The following is a 15,624-nucleotide window of genomic DNA, read 5'->3' on the forward strand; positions in this document are numbered from 1 at the left end:
CATTAAAACAGAAGCAAAACCAGGTCTGATCCTAATTACCCTGGACAAGTCACAAATTAGCGGACGGCAGATGGTTGTTATGTTCGTGTGTGTTCCTGTGCTTATGTGTTTGCATGTGTGAACAAAAACAGAGAGGAAGGGAGAATGTATGTATGTGCATGCCCATCACATCTCATGTGAATCATCTTGGGTTTCCACTCATTTCTCATTTCAGACTACCAATAGCAATGCAGCAGCAAAAAACACTGGGCATTAATTTTTTCATATCATCCCAGAGCCAATAGTTCTCTAGCAACAGACACTACACCACCACCGAATCCTTTGTTTTCATATCCCCTGCCCCTGGCAGTCATAGCTGCATGAATTACTGCACTTTGGAATGTATCCCAGCTTTGTAATTACACCCTGTTGACCTAATTTATCCTCCTAATTATTTTTAACATCTTTCCAAGAGACCATGGGTAGGCTGCAAACAGTTGGTGATCATTACCAGTGGTGATCGTGCTTTAGCGAAGCCCACAATCCTTGCAAGTTAAGAACATAAGAGCATACGAATAGCTTTGCTGGATCCAGCCAAAGGCCCATATGGTCCAACATCCTGTTCTCACAGTAGCCAGCCAGATGCCTTTGGGAAACCCACAAGTTATCCATATGTAAAGATGTTTCAGCTTAAACACAGAGACGGGGAGATGTGCTTCCTGGATAATGTATTCCTGGATTCAGAATCTCTTCTAGGACCATACAAGGCAAAGCCAAGTCTATTCTCATAACAACAGTGGTCTGGCAAACCCTGTCCTGTAGGTTCCCTTCATCTGTGAGAAGCCTGTGCGTTCGGTTACTGTTATCAACATTCCAGAGCCAGCACACATGAGTGTCCAGAGTGCTCATATCTGACAGTGTCACACCAACAAATCATGCCCCCAGACAACAAGCTGCTTGCCGGGGCCAGTTTGCTCTAGAAATTCGAAAACCTAGCAGGCTGTGCAACACATGCATTTGTAACTCAATGCCTGGAATGTAATGTAGACCATAGTCCCTTTTTAGCAGCACTCAAGCAGAAAAAGTTGGGTATGCGTGTGGGCATGCAAAAATGTATGCGACTTCCATCCCTCCTTCCAAATGTTTTGAGGAACGAGCCATCAGACTTGACTGCTCAGTGACACACTAATGCCTTAGCCGGGTGGAATCACATGCTCTTTTGTGACACAGAAGTTCTGGAAAGTGTTGATAGTCCTCCCACACGATTTTCCCTTTAAGGTTGTGTTATGCTTTCTTGCTTGTTCTCTCACTCGCTTCCACTTTCTCTCAGTGTGTGTCCATGCGCACATATACTGAGATGTAGTCAGAATTTTAAAGAGTGGCATCATCAAATCGGTTATGATATCATCTATACCAGCAATGGCCAAACTTGGCCATCCACCTGTTTTGGGACTACAATTCCTATCATCCCTGGCCACTTGTCCTGTTAGCTTGGGATGATGGGAGTTGTAGTCCAAAACCAGCTGGAGGACCAAGTTTGGCCACCACTGATCTATACCAACAGTGAACTCATTCTTTGTATCAGTCTTGGGCTGGCCCTGCTGATGCCTAGTTTGTTGTATTTCTGATGCTATACAAGTGGTACTGTTTACCCCTAATTTTAGTTGATTGTTTCTATCGTTGTCTTTAGTTACGGTTGTTTTTAAGATTTGTGATGGATGATCCTCACTGCATTTTATGTATATATAGCCTTAGTAAAGTTTTGGCTCCTTCACGCTCTAGATCAAGTGCATGAGAAAGACATCCTTATCCTACTATTTGTTTATTAAACTTATATTCCCCACCCCCCATCCTGCAAAAGAGGGTAGCAAGTGTACAAGTGATTAAACAATTAGAACACCTAAAAAGCAATTCCAATCTGGATGCAGATCTTATAACATTGAGGAAAGTAAGATAACAAGTAATAGGAAAACTGGTCTTTTGAGATAGATTAGCCAAGCAGAAGTTACAATGGCCTCTTATATAAGTAACTCCCTCTACATAAAGTTCAGTTATAAATTTTTTTGTCACATACAAAGCCACTGCCTCCTGATTTGAGCAGAAATGGTGTCCACCTTCTCCTCTTGTTAAGATAAATTAATTTAGTTGCAATATGAAATTATCGCACAGCCTTCGGTATCTGTGGCTTTCTTCCCGAGTTATAACTACAACATGAGTTGTGATGATTACCAGACTTGCCTATTATAAATGCTACTTCCTCCTACACATTTGTGATACTGTTATAATGCATCCAGCATAAACAGATTCTGCTTTTAACCCAACTTCTGGGTTTCCACTTTAGCTGTTTGACTGGATTGTGAAGTTCTTAAAACAACACATAATGGATGTGGAATACAAGCCTTTTAAATAAAGTACAGAGATATCTCCCCAAAATTATGTTCCTTATGTGTTCCAGTTGATTACAGGTTTCGTTCATGCCTCAAACAGCAGGCAGCTCACTAACATTACCATACGACTTAAATCTTTATTTTCACAGAGGTCAAAGGCACATAGAGTCTGAATCCTCTCGCTCCATTTCTGCAAAGGGCAGCCACTAAGACTTGTTGAGGCCTGACCCTACTTAACTTGTATAGTCTGATAAGCTCACAACTCAAATCCTGTTCCTGCTCAATTTGATAGCAAAGCTCAAATTAACTCCCATAAGTGAGACTCCTAAAAAGGGGATTACTGAATGGAAGTATTGGAATGTGGCAGCTGTTAAATGAAAATATTATAAACATTTTAGGAACTTTAAACCCAACATTGTAGGGTTTTAAAAAGAAAGAAAGATGGCTACCTTTTTTAAATTTCACAGACTCTATGAAATCAATGTGTAACAGGCCAGATAGGCTTAATTTATGAGTTTAATTAATTTATACATACCCCTTTGGTATTGCATGCATCCCTGCTCTATTAACTTATTTATGGCATCTGTTGACAAGGGAAACTGTATTTTTCATTTCTGTGTATACAGTATTCTTATTATTTTTAAAATGCATATCTGATCTGTAACAGGATACTTTGTATTGGTACAATTATATTATTTTATTTGCCCCTTCATTTCCCCACCCTTTCCTTTTGTGTGTATTTGTTACTACATCGGGAAAATGAAACAAAACTTTTTGAAACATTTCTGGGCAGAATATAAAGGCTAACTGGAAGACTTGCAGAAGGGAATTAGAGAAAAGTGTTTGCTTTTCAGCTAGGATGCCAGGATAAGCAACTCTGCTGAGTAGAGAACTGAAGTTCTGAGTTCTGATTTATTCAAATTTTGAATGGTTGAATACTTCAGAGTTAGTCTTCTGCAGTTATCCTTTCAAAACACATTTGCAAATTAAACATTCAGAGACAAAAAGTGGAAAATTATATCACTCAGTAGGTTAAAGATAATCAGCTCCTTCCCCACAATTTGTCCTTGGTAGATTCCACCCTTCAATGGCTACAAAAGTGTATGCGTGTATGGATTGGGGGACACAATCCAGTATAAATGTGCTGTTTACACAGCATTATATTTTCAACATTATGATGCACAAGGAATTTGATTAGCAAATCTTATTGAATAAAAGAAGGGATTAATCATTTACTTAGGTTTCTAGTCCTCTCCCTCGCAAAGACTCAGGCTGTGCTTTAACAAATTGAAAACATAGATTAAGAAAACAACCAGTTAAAATGAAATAAAATTTAACCATATCGGAACTCTTATCAAGACACACATGAGGTGATTGTGAGGCTATGTAGGCAAGGCCTGCCTATCCACCAGCTAAACATTTAGCAAACTTGGGAAATGGCCTGATCAGGGTATCATCCCATGTACTGTCAGTAGCTGAGTAAGACCTCTTCACAAGCTTGCCTAATATACAGTCAATAGAGAGCATGGTTGGTGGGTGTATTTTGGCTCACTCACACTTTAAATTTAAACCTCCCTAGTTTACAAGTTTCATAGCTGTAGAGGGTCACCGAGAGTCACTCTACGCAACTTTGTTCCCTTCATTTGCTGTTTATTACATTTCCCCCCCTCTCTTCCTCAGGACAGTGTACATGGTCTCTCCCACCCCGACCAACGCTTTACCCTCACAATAGTCTTATGAGGTAGTTTAGAGAAAGTGACTGGCCCAAAGGTATCCGCTGAGCATCATTTATGAATACAATTTATACTTGGATCTCCCTAAACTATATCCAGTATTCTAGCTTATGCACTGATTCAAGGGCAGAGAATGGGGGTGTGTGAGGTGGGGGGCATCACACATCTCTAGCAGGAACCATGTCTGTTCTTCTGGCCCTCAATCTTTGTGGTCTCTGAAATGAGAGGTACATGTTGTACTTAATGCAAATGCCATGCTATGAAGTGGTTGGTTACTCCCTTCCCAAGAAAGGGTGTCTTCTAAGTAAAGGAGCATCTGGCAACCTTAAAGCTAAAAAGATATGTTATGTGTTCTTCATCTTTCTGGAAATTAAACCGCACTGAACAAAAAGAGAATCTCATGAGAAAAGTAACTGAAACTGTAAAAGTAATGTTTGCAATCTGGCAAAATCCACAGTAAGTCTTCACACGAGAGAGAGAGAGAGAGAGAGAGAGAGAGAGAGAGAGAGAGAGAGAGAGTGTCACAGAAGAAAATATGTATTCCCTCATTCCTCAGTCTGTGTGGGAAACCTTTAGCAGTAAGGTTTAGGCTGAAAAGAATAATAAAGAAGACAGTCGGCCTCTCCTGTTTCATGGGGAGGCAGCACACACTTTAGCAGCCCACTCCTTTATCAGCTACTAGGAAAGCAGCTCTCTGGACTGTGTTTTTCAAACACTGCTGCGGATGTAATGATTATGGGTGGAGGCCGTTTTGGAGCCAAGCGAGTTTGTGCTGTGCGAACAAAAGCTTCGGTCCTAAATCTGGACTCTTTCAGTTTCCTTCCGTGTTCTTTCCCTGAAAGGAGCAGCACTGAGAAAAATCCTCAAAGCAGAAAACCAATTCTACAGCGTCCTCAGCATGTGGAGAATATTCCTTAAAAAGGGTGCACTGTTTTCTCTGATAAGCAGGGGAATGCAATTAACCCTTTCCTTAGTGGGACAGGCAACCTGTTCAGCACAGAGGGAAACAATGGAAACCACATGGACAGACCACATACAAGTACCACTATTTTTTTAATAAGCTGCACCAGCGTGGTCTCATGCAGGCCACACTCTGGCACGTGCGCAGCCACAGCACATTTATTTCACATTATTTGTAAACCTTGAATATTGAGCAACCGGCGCCAAGCCCAGTCTAATGGGCTTTGAAATTCTGGGAATGTAATTATTTTGTCATTTGTTTTGGTTTCTGAAGACAGGTTCACACTTAGAGAGAGAGCTGCCACACACATGCCTTGGGAGCACACACAGGCCACTGGGAAGTTCACAGGAAGCATTGGTGCCTTTCATGAGAATCTGTGGTTCCATTTGGGCATATAAATGTGGCACCTGCAATCTGCTTGACTGTAGCATCCGAAAATCAACAACAGTGCTGAATGTTTTGTTTTACAGGTGGCATTTATCAAAATATATACAAATCTGTTTTGGTATTGCATTTGTTGAATTACATGCAGTTTTCTCTGCATAATACTCTATACTTCTTATTGACAATCCACATTCCTATTTACTGTACTTATGCAGATCACTTCATTTGGAATGTCTCTCCATTTTGTTCCTACTGTGTTCTATACTAGGAAAACAAGCAAGGAGAGGACACCAATGCCAGATAAATCCAAGTAGGTCTCACAGCCCACCACAGAAAGAGAGAGAGAAAATTACCACAGACTAGACTAGAAACTGGTTTAAATGCACAGGAGAAGAGGAGAACCTATTAAAAGGGCTAGCCTCCATGCATTAAAAACTCATAATGAGCCAATGCACCTCTAAGGAATTATTAATCACCACCATCATCAATATTATTATGTTCTAAGTCTACAAAAATTAAAAAGGTTGCCAATCCATTATTTCTTTTTGAATAATACTTGAAAGAGGGACTCTCCATGTTTTGTGAATGCTAAAAAATGTTCAGCATAAGACCAGCATAGGTGCTGTGTTGGTTTTTGGGCACAGTCTCAATCTACAGCAATATTTTTTCTGCTAACAAACCCCTTTCTATTCAGAATCATCAATAGACATTGGTTGGTTATAACTATTGTTTTCTGGTGCATAATGAACACCAAGGCATCTTTCTATAAATTCTGCATATGATTTTGCTTTATTGACGTGCTTTTCAGCTTATCTTCTTGACAGTGCTCAAGATTAGCAAAGTTCATTCTGATATAAATGGATTTTCTTGCTTGTTTAAAATGTTACTCCACCCAGTATCTATATTCCCATTTGGAATTCTCTTGTGAACTCTTTCTTTTCCTGGTAAAACAGAATTGATGCTTAGGGCTTTAATAACAATAAGAAGAAGAACCACAGCCACCACAACAACCGAGGAATAATGTGGATGAGTAGGAATTATAAGAGAGAGAGAGAGAGAGAGAGAGAGAGAGAGAGAGAGACCCTATTTTGTCACCATTTCAACTTCTACTCATTTCTGATGGCAACATCGTTGGAGTCTGTCAGGCAGCTCAGAGAGGAAGTTGACTGGCAAGAGTCCACCGGTGCAGAGTTGCTAGGTCACTGGAACAATAAAATGGCAAGAAAAAAAACATCCTGGCTGCAAAAGGGGCCAGCCGAGAGTATAAAAGGGCGGGTGGAGGCAGGGGGCACGGGGAAACACAATGAAAACCATGGCAGCTCCCTGAGTGTGTGGAGAACAGGTTGACTGGGATGAAATATAGTTTCAGGCCTGAGTGATCAGAACATTGCCTGGCAGAGCCTTTGCTGGGTTAATTTTATAGCACATCAGATTGGGATAACTGTAAGGAAATGTCCTTAGCTACCAAAGCGTGCCTTTAGAGTAGGCACGAGGAGGCCATGGAAACTGGATTGTTTTCCATATATGAAGATTTTCATTGTCATCCAAATGCCAAACATGTCATGTTAAGCTAGGGCTCAGATATTCTGCTAGACAGTAATCAGGAAACGTCTACATTCTTATATAACCTGCAACCCACAGGAAAGCTGCAATTAAACAGGAACAGAGCTGAACAATAACACAGAGAAAAATCTTTCAACCATTTATAGGATCGGCCAAATGACATTCCAGAGCTGTTCCACATTTTTGACATTTCTGAGTTCAGATTTGGGGTGATGAGAACCCCGTAATTTTTATTAGGGTTTGGTGTCTTAAAACTGATAGCTGAGTGCAATTATTAGCACTTTAACCTAAGAATGACATACTAGTACAACCTGCAACAAAATGCTGCAGTGTGAAGTGTTCCTGTTCAGTGTGCTGGCCAGCCAGCCAACCAACCAGCCTGAGGATACTCCATTCCTTTTGCCCTCCCTGCCAGTTTTCTATGCCCTACCTGCTACAACAGACCCCTGGAATTATGTGGTCACTGAGAATGCTCAGCCCTCACTGGGCTGTTTGGGGTATTAGTTTTCGGTCTGAGACATAGAGAGAGAGAGAGAGAGAGAGAGAGAGAGAGAGAGAGAGAGAGAGAGTGTAAAACCAATAGTTTTTAAAAAACTTTTTGACATCATTGGATCCCCCATGCATCCTGATATCTCCCCCTCTTGTTTCTAGGCCTCAATTTTGGCTACAATCCTGTCAGCGCTCACCAGCAAAGTCTGCTATTAGAAGGAGTGCTAACATACCAAATGAATAAAGGAGCATTTAGGGCTACCTATGATGGTTCAGCCTCGGCTAGACTCCATGGCAGATGTATTTTATTTATTTTTACTTGTAATTATTGCTATTAACTCCGCCTCCCCTTTCCAAGTCTCAGGAGGAGTTAATCTCATTGTGCTCAGCCTGGGAGTCTGTGGAAGTGCTTCCATGTGCTCTAAAGACCAGGACCATAGGAGAGGCCACTCCATCATTCCACACACACCCCTCCAAGTTCTCTGAGTTGCACTGAAGACTCTGAAAAAGGTAGGGACAAAACACGGCTAGCATACCCAAGCCAAAATGTGTGGATGATACCTGCTTCTGTATAGCCTCTGTATCCAACTACTGAAGCACGACCCAAGGCTCATGCCTTTGCAGTAATAAGAGTGCTCATTTCCCTTGCTCCACAAAAATAACCATTGGCTTGCAACGTGACATTTTTGGGTGAACTTCTGCCTCCCTGATTTGGGATCTGGGTGTCCTTAGAGCTTGGCTTCACAGAAGTTAACGGCAGGCTCCTACCGACTTTGAGCAAAGCTGGGATTTCAGCCAGGAAGTTAGAAGCAGAGCTAAGAATAGCCTTCAGATCCCAATCCTGCACTTTAAACCCTAATAATACCCACCTTCCTCTTCTTAATATGCACTTGGAAAGACCATCGTGAGGCCACTAAGTCTGAGAGATAGGGTCGAGTGTCACCCTTTGTTTATCATGGTCTTCCTGGGGTCCTGCTTCTTCCCATACCACAGAATTTAGCAATGCCAGAATGCAACAAATGCCTGTTGTGGCTGAAGCAGGTGGGAAATCCAGATACATGGTACTCAAAGCTACTCTGCCCACTAAGCAAGGCCTTATGTGCTTTTTAAACCCTGTTAGTTCTACCCCCACCACAGCAGCTTCAGAAGCAACAGGCCCCAAGCTGTATGTATGTAACGAATTGTTTTTTGCTCGGCTAAATTTTAAGTGAAGATGACAAACAGGCAAGGCACAAATTTCTGCCCTGATAACTCTCCTAGAGATTGCAATGAACCAGGCCTTGGTTTACTTCAAGACCAAGTAAGGTCGCACTTCTGGGGAAAAAAAGACAAAGGGGGTCATCTATTTTGATAACCTGCAGTGAGAAAGAATTACTCAATTTCCATTTAAACATTATCTGGAGTGGCGTGGTTTCTGCCATCCTAGATATTTCTAGCATGGTACTCTTTGCTAGCTATTTTAGGCATTTCTTATTAAACGTCTGCCTTTCTACCAAGGAGCTCAAGGTAATGCACATGGCACTTCCACCTTCCCCATTTTATCCTCACTACAAACCTGTGAGGTAGTTTGAGCTAAGAGAAGGTGACTGGCCAAAGGTGACCCAGCAAGTCTTGTGGCTGAGTTGGGATTTAAACCCCATCCTCCCAGGCCTTTGTCCAATATTATAACCACTACACCACACTGTCTCGCACCACATGGTTAGGTCAAACTATATGATTGCATACCATCTGGGGGAAGGTGCAAGTTTCTGACAGGCTTATGTGCTTGAGAAATCAAGAACTGCATATGGTAGGGAAATGGAAACATACTCCAGAATTTTTTAAGGACATACTAAAGGTTACAGGACAGCCCTTCTCTTGCAACATTAGCCTGACAGGAACTGTCTGTCCCCTTGCAAATACACTTCCAGGAGAGGAAAGCATTTGCAATGGATAAAAAAAAAATAATGCAGAGAACAGGCTTAACTCTTCCCCTGCTAGCCCATACTCAACGGTGTTTAAGTCTGAAATACAGACCTGGAACAGCGTAGTAAATTGGTGTGTGGAAGGGGGAGTTTCAAATCACCCCCTCTTGAGCATAAGGTGCAAAGCAGAAGCAGTCACCAAGCCAACCCTACACATGGCTGAAATTTAGTCTGAGCTGGTTTGTTGAGCAAGATCTCCAGACCACTGCAATTGTACAAGGTGCTTCTGCCAGTACGTGACTGAATCCCTCTCAAATGTAGGAACAGCCTGGAAGTGTCCTGAGTGCCGCAAATGCATCAGGAGTGAGCAAGGTGTACCACACTGGAGGTGTCCGTAAGGTAGGCTTAATTAAACACCCTGCAGATGGAGGTCACATAAAGAGGCAAGCAAGTATGATGCAAAGGTCTTTCGAAAGGAACAGAGCGATTCTGTGATTTGGTGTTTTGTTCTTTTAGAAAAAGGTCAGCTAAGGAAACAATTCTGTGGTACTTAAAAAAAAAAAAGGTCAGCTAAGTGAATTAGTCAAAGGGCAAGTAACTAAGAGAAAGCCTTCATTAAAATGATGTTTGCATGAAATAACCAGATTTTGTAGTTGAGCAAGCATTGCATTTTTTTCCAGCACAGTGCCGCGCTGCACAGATGTAGCCAGTCTGTAGGCACTTGATCTAATTCAGCCTCGTGGAGTCCAATAGGTCTCAACTAGGCTGGAAGGGCAGGCTTCCTGACTTAAGTGGTCCTCAGGGCATGAGGCGCCAGCTGGGAGTATTCCACCTTCTTCACCTTACCTCCTCCTTCCTTGGAATGGCATCCCGTTCCCCACAGCTCACAGAGAGCGGAACTCCCAAGCCCAGGCCCCTCCTAGGCACATCCTTCCAGTGCATTGTCTCAGAAGGGTGTAGCTGCTTCAGTCTGATCTGCACTTGGATCTCTCGACACCCTATAATTTTCACCTCTTCCCCCTTGACACAAACCATCTTGCCTACTGGCATAAAGGAGAGAGAAGATGGCCAGGGGGTGGGGAGCTGCAAATTTTGGGCAGGCTTTTCCTTTCCTAATCAAAGCCCCACCAGTTACATTTCAGTATTGAGCTCGAAAGCCACAAGGCTAGGAGGTAGCCAACAAGCAAAGGGCTAACATTCTCCTGTGATTTAACATCTGCTGCATTCATCCCCACAAAAGCCACAAGCCATCTTGGCTGGAGTGCAGGGATCACTTTACTCCAAATGAGATTATGGGGCTAGAGGAGGTTTTGTGCTCTGCCAAGCCTCCTTCCCCAACAAGCTGCTTTGTGCCGGCTTCCAAGCCACCCGGGCTTCTGCCAAGGAATTCCTGTGCCAACCCTGTGGCTGGCCATGCATCCATGCTCATGTCCTTCTGGACGTCCTCTGCTCTTGAGCAAAAGGACTACCTTCTCCCATTCATTTCATCTGTACACCTGTTTGAAAGCTAAAAGATTGTGAGCCAGGCCACCTTGTATTTATCTTAAACGTCCCGTGTAGTTATTTGATTTTACTGCCTTTCTTCCATTAAGTGCACTATCCAAGGCAGTTAACAGCCTGTCAATAAAAGGCCCATGTAAAAAAAACCCCACAAAAACAAACAAACAAACAAACAAACAACGAAACAAAACACAAACCAATTACTATTACAGCCATACCTCAGGTTAAATATGCTTCGAGTTGAGCGTGTTCGAGTTGCGCTCCTCGGCAACCCGGAAGTAACGGAGCGTGTTACTTCTGGGTTTCGCCGCTTGCGCATGCGCAGACGCTCAAAATGACGTCACGCGCATGCGCAGAAGTGATGAAAAGCGATGTGCGCGTGCGCAGACGTGCCGTCACTAGTTACGTTTACCTCTAGATGCGAACGGGGCTCTGGAACGGATCCCATTCGTACCTAGAGGTACCACTGTATATGAGCAGGAATGGGACCCCTCCCCTTAAGAACACACATCTAAGTTTGTATTTAAAAATAAAAATAAAAAGAGGGAGGAAAAGTCACAAGCAATAAATGAGCAGTGAAAGTCTACATATTTCTATTCTGAAGTAAGTCCCAGATATTTATGTATGTATGTATGTATGTATGTATGTATGTATTGGATTGCAACCAAAAATTGCACAAACTGTCCAAAAGAGCACCTGTTGTATGCAGGTGAGGACATTTGAAAGAAGGCCCTCCTCCAATGGGGATAAGAAAAAGCAGCAACGACAACAACAAAAAGGACATAGTGGTGAAATGGAGTGTCCTCCAGGAGACAAAGCTGGCTGGAAAGCTGAGCACTTTTGTTAGGTGGTACAGATAAAATATCAACATTTTGTTATATGTCCTGTTTGTACCCCACCCACCTGAAAAAGAAAGGCCAGAGTATAAGCAGATGGTGACCCAAATTTAATTTTTGCATTTGTTGCAAATATATGGATACTAATCCTCAGATATGAATTCTAGTTACTTTTTTGTAATTAGCTTTGAAGCCTATCTAAATATCAATCTAAATGCAAGTCAGTAGGCATGAAAGTGTATCTTTTTCAACTCATTTATGCTGCCACAGAAAATTTGCAGTTAAAAAGAAAGGTATCAGACCAACTCGATTCACCTCTTTATGCTCGCCTGTTTTTCCTCATTATTCCAAGGAGAGATCACGTTTCTTCTTTAAGAACTACTATTTGAAAGAGCCTTTATTTGCTGTGTTATCTGCCAGCCTAGCAGTATATCACATCCCACTCTGGATAAATGAGTTGATAATATCCCAAAGAGGACTGAAATGTTTAGCATTTCGCTCTGTAATTTAAGCTGGAATCAAGTAACAATGGCTGTTTAAATTGCTTGGATCTTTTTCAGGGCTACGTTTTCATAGGGGCTTGCAGAACCTGCACCAAGGGCAGAATGTCTTTGCAGGTGACAAGCACTAAAACTTCCTAGACACAGATGCAATTATGCCCAGAGTCCACAATAAAGCGTAATAAAGTAGAGCAACAAAGGTAATTAGACTTCATGATGAATTGTGAGCCTTGACTTGCCCATTAAATAGCCAAGGTCTTGACTTCTATGCTGCTTTTTGAAATAACTTTTTTTTTAATGGTTTTGCTTTGTCCATCAGAATTGTGTCCAGTTCCTCTGGAAACTCCTAAAAACCAACGTTCCTCAATTGGACAAACCACTTCGTCTACAGCTTTTCACAATTTAGGCCCACTTCACAAATTGTGAGTGGAGAGTCTGGCCCTCCAGATGTCATTTGACTCTAACTCTCATCAGCCCTCAGCTAATGTGGCCAGTAGTCAGGGATGATGGGAGCAGGAGTCCAATAGCACTGTGTGGTGGGATTGTAAGAAAGGGAAATGCTTCTGGAATATGATATATAATGAAATTAAGAAAATGTTGAAATATACATATACAGTCATACCTTGGGTTACAGACGCTTCAGGTTGCGAGTTTTCGGGTTACAGATGCACCGAAACCCGGAAGTACTGGAACGGGTTACTTCCGGGTTTTGGTGCTCGTGCAGAAGCGCTAAATCGCACTTTGCACATGCGCAGAAGCACCGAATTGCAACCCACGCATGTGCAGACGCGGCGCTGTGGGTTACGAACGTGCCTCCCGCACGGATCACATTCGCAACCCGAGCATCCACTGTACTGAAAAACAGGAAGCTTTTCTACTGGGAATTGTAGGTACAGACATTAACAGACAAGATACTAAGCTTTTCCTATATGCAACAACTGCAGCAAGAATTTTATTAGCACAGAAGTGGAAACAAGAGGAATTACTGACAAAGGAAGAATGGCAACTGAAGTTAATGGAGTATGCGGAACTGGCCAAAATGACGGGAAGAATCCGAGAACAGCGGGACCAGAAGTTCCTCAAGGACTGGACTAAATTTGTAAATTATTTGAAAGAGAATTGTAGTCAATAAAACATGTTGGTAGGATTGCAAGAAGCTTTGGAAGGAAAGGTATAAAAATCACTGCAGAGAAGAATAAGAAAATATGATGCTTTGATGTTTTTGATTTGAAAGCAATGGTTAAGTAGTGAAAATGCAGAAATTTGAAATGAAAGATAGAAAATCACAAGGAAGGTTTGAAGGAAGTCATGGCTCTAAAATGCCAAAATGTATAATGTAAGAGGAGAGATTGTAATGGAAAGCATTATTGTAAAATTAATAAAAATGATATGGCCAAAAATGGAGTCCAATAACCTTGGGAGATAATAAAGCAAGAATACACAGGGATCTGTGATGGTTGCCTTGGTAGCACTGGAACTTGAAACTCAATGTGGATTTCAAATGCAACTTTAGGCTCCGCTCACATTTCAGATCTATTTGAAATAATACCCCAGATATACCCTAAGCTGACCTAGGATATATTAATTTAATTATGCAGTCAACTCATAGAACATTATTAAATTTAAGTCCCTCTTATCTCCTTGTGAATCATTGACTTGCAGGACATCCTGTTTCATTGTTCAAAAACGATGGATTATCTACATCCCAACAGTGTCAGGGAAGGGCTCTGGGGCAGAGGTCCAAAGCCCCATTCAGCAGAATGAGCAGGACGGCCCCCAAATGCAACATAGCTGCCTCATCGCATGTCAAAGAAATATACACATCTTAAAGCAGGGGGATCCATTAACTTAAATAAAGGCACAGTCCTACACTTACCAGGGCTTTAATTCCCACTGAACTTAATGGGACTTGAGTCTGAATAGACATGTATGGAAATAAACTGTAAGACCATTAAGTCCAGAGTCCAAAATTACCTCATGGTATCCCATGATACATAGTTCTTCTTCAGGGGAATATTTAATACCCTGGGTAATTATACGCACGCTGGGGGAAGAGAACCTTCAACAGTCATATTTATTTTGGTAGATCACAATGACACTATCTTCTAAAGATTTATATTATAGGGGTATTTTACCCTTACCTTAATTAGAGGTATAAATAATCTATTTATTTTGCCATCTTTGTCCCTGCATCATTACCTCATTTTGGCTACAATCCTGGGAACTGTAGTTTTCCCCTCCGCAAAGCTACAGTTCCCAGAACCCTTGAACTACAGTTCCCATAATTCCTGTGGAAAGTTAGGTGCTTCAGTGTATGGTGTGTATGTAGACTTTTCCTCCTTCGTGTTAGTGCTGTTCCCATCTAGTCTTGCTGCCCTTCTTGCTCCTTGTTGGCCTGCTGACGCGCCATAGCCACTGGCCCAGAAAAAGCAGAGCGAGGCTTATTTGCCTCAAAATGGATGTTGCTAAATTATGGAATGAAAGGTTAAAATTTACGGCCTGTACTGCGTTAAAAGAAAATGTAATGAAAATGGTATATAGATGGTATATTACTCCAGTAAAGTTAGCAAGAATGTATAAAGTGTGTAACAAATGTTGGAAATGTAAAGAAAAAGAGGGAACGTTTTATCATATGTGGTGGGAATGTAAAAAGGTAAAAGGCTTCTGGGAAATGGTATATAATGTATTGAAAAAAATGTTGAAATATACATTTATTAAGAAACCAGAGGCATTTTTGTTGGGAATGGTAGGGAATGAAATAAATAGAAAGGACTGTAAACTTTTTTTATACGCAGTAACAGCGGCAAGGATACTACTGGCCCAAAAGTGGAAACAAGAAGGATTACCATCGAGGGAAGAATGGAGAATGAAACTAATGGAATATGCAGAACTTGATAAATTAACAGGAAAGATCCGAAACCTACGAGACCACAGATTCACCGAGGACTGGAGTAAATTTGTAGATTATTTGAAAAGTATATGCGATGAACAAATAATGTTTGTTGGTTTGCAAGAAGCTCTGTGAAAGATTATGATAGAAATATTGTAAAAAAGGGAGTAGGGAGGGAGAAGGTTGGTCAACTAAAGGCAATATTAAATTAAGAAATGCGGAAGATAGAATTAAAACGGAGGATTTGCGGAAGAGCTGAGGGAAGTCTAAAAGAATGGCTTGGTGAATTGTGTATGATGTGTTTTCTTCTAAATTTGTATTGTAAAATGAATAAAAAATTAAAAAACAAAACAAAACAAAATGGATGTTGCTGGGTCCTTGAAGCTCAGTTTCAATGAGAGCAGATGTTGGGATATTAAAGATGCCTACGCCACCTGAGGAGAACACTCTCATCTCAAGGACCATGTGTGTCATTTATACACACAAAAGAAAATACTC

General features: G+C 41.5%; 1 protein-coding gene and 1 long non-coding RNA gene across 3 annotated transcripts in view; one reads left to right on the forward strand and one right to left on the reverse strand.

Annotated features, from left to right (window-relative positions):
- The window catches only part of HEG1 (heart development protein with EGF like domains 1), a 56,410-nt gene that overhangs the window by 33,091 nt on the left and 7,695 nt on the right, over positions 1-15,624 (reverse strand). The gene's annotated exons all lie outside the window — the stretch shown is intronic.
- LOC308479612 lies at positions 9,775-13,740 on the forward strand. The gene is made up of 3 exons (XR_013987757.1): positions 9,775-9,799; positions 12,297-12,436; positions 13,181-13,740. It is a non-coding gene; the product is annotated as an uncharacterized lncRNA (long non-coding RNA).

This window comes from Podarcis pityusensis, assembly GCF_964106645.2.
Source record: "Podarcis pityusensis genome assembly, chromosome: 1".
Classification (NCBI taxonomy): Eukaryota; Metazoa; Chordata; class Lepidosauria; order Squamata; family Lacertidae; genus Podarcis; species Podarcis pityusensis.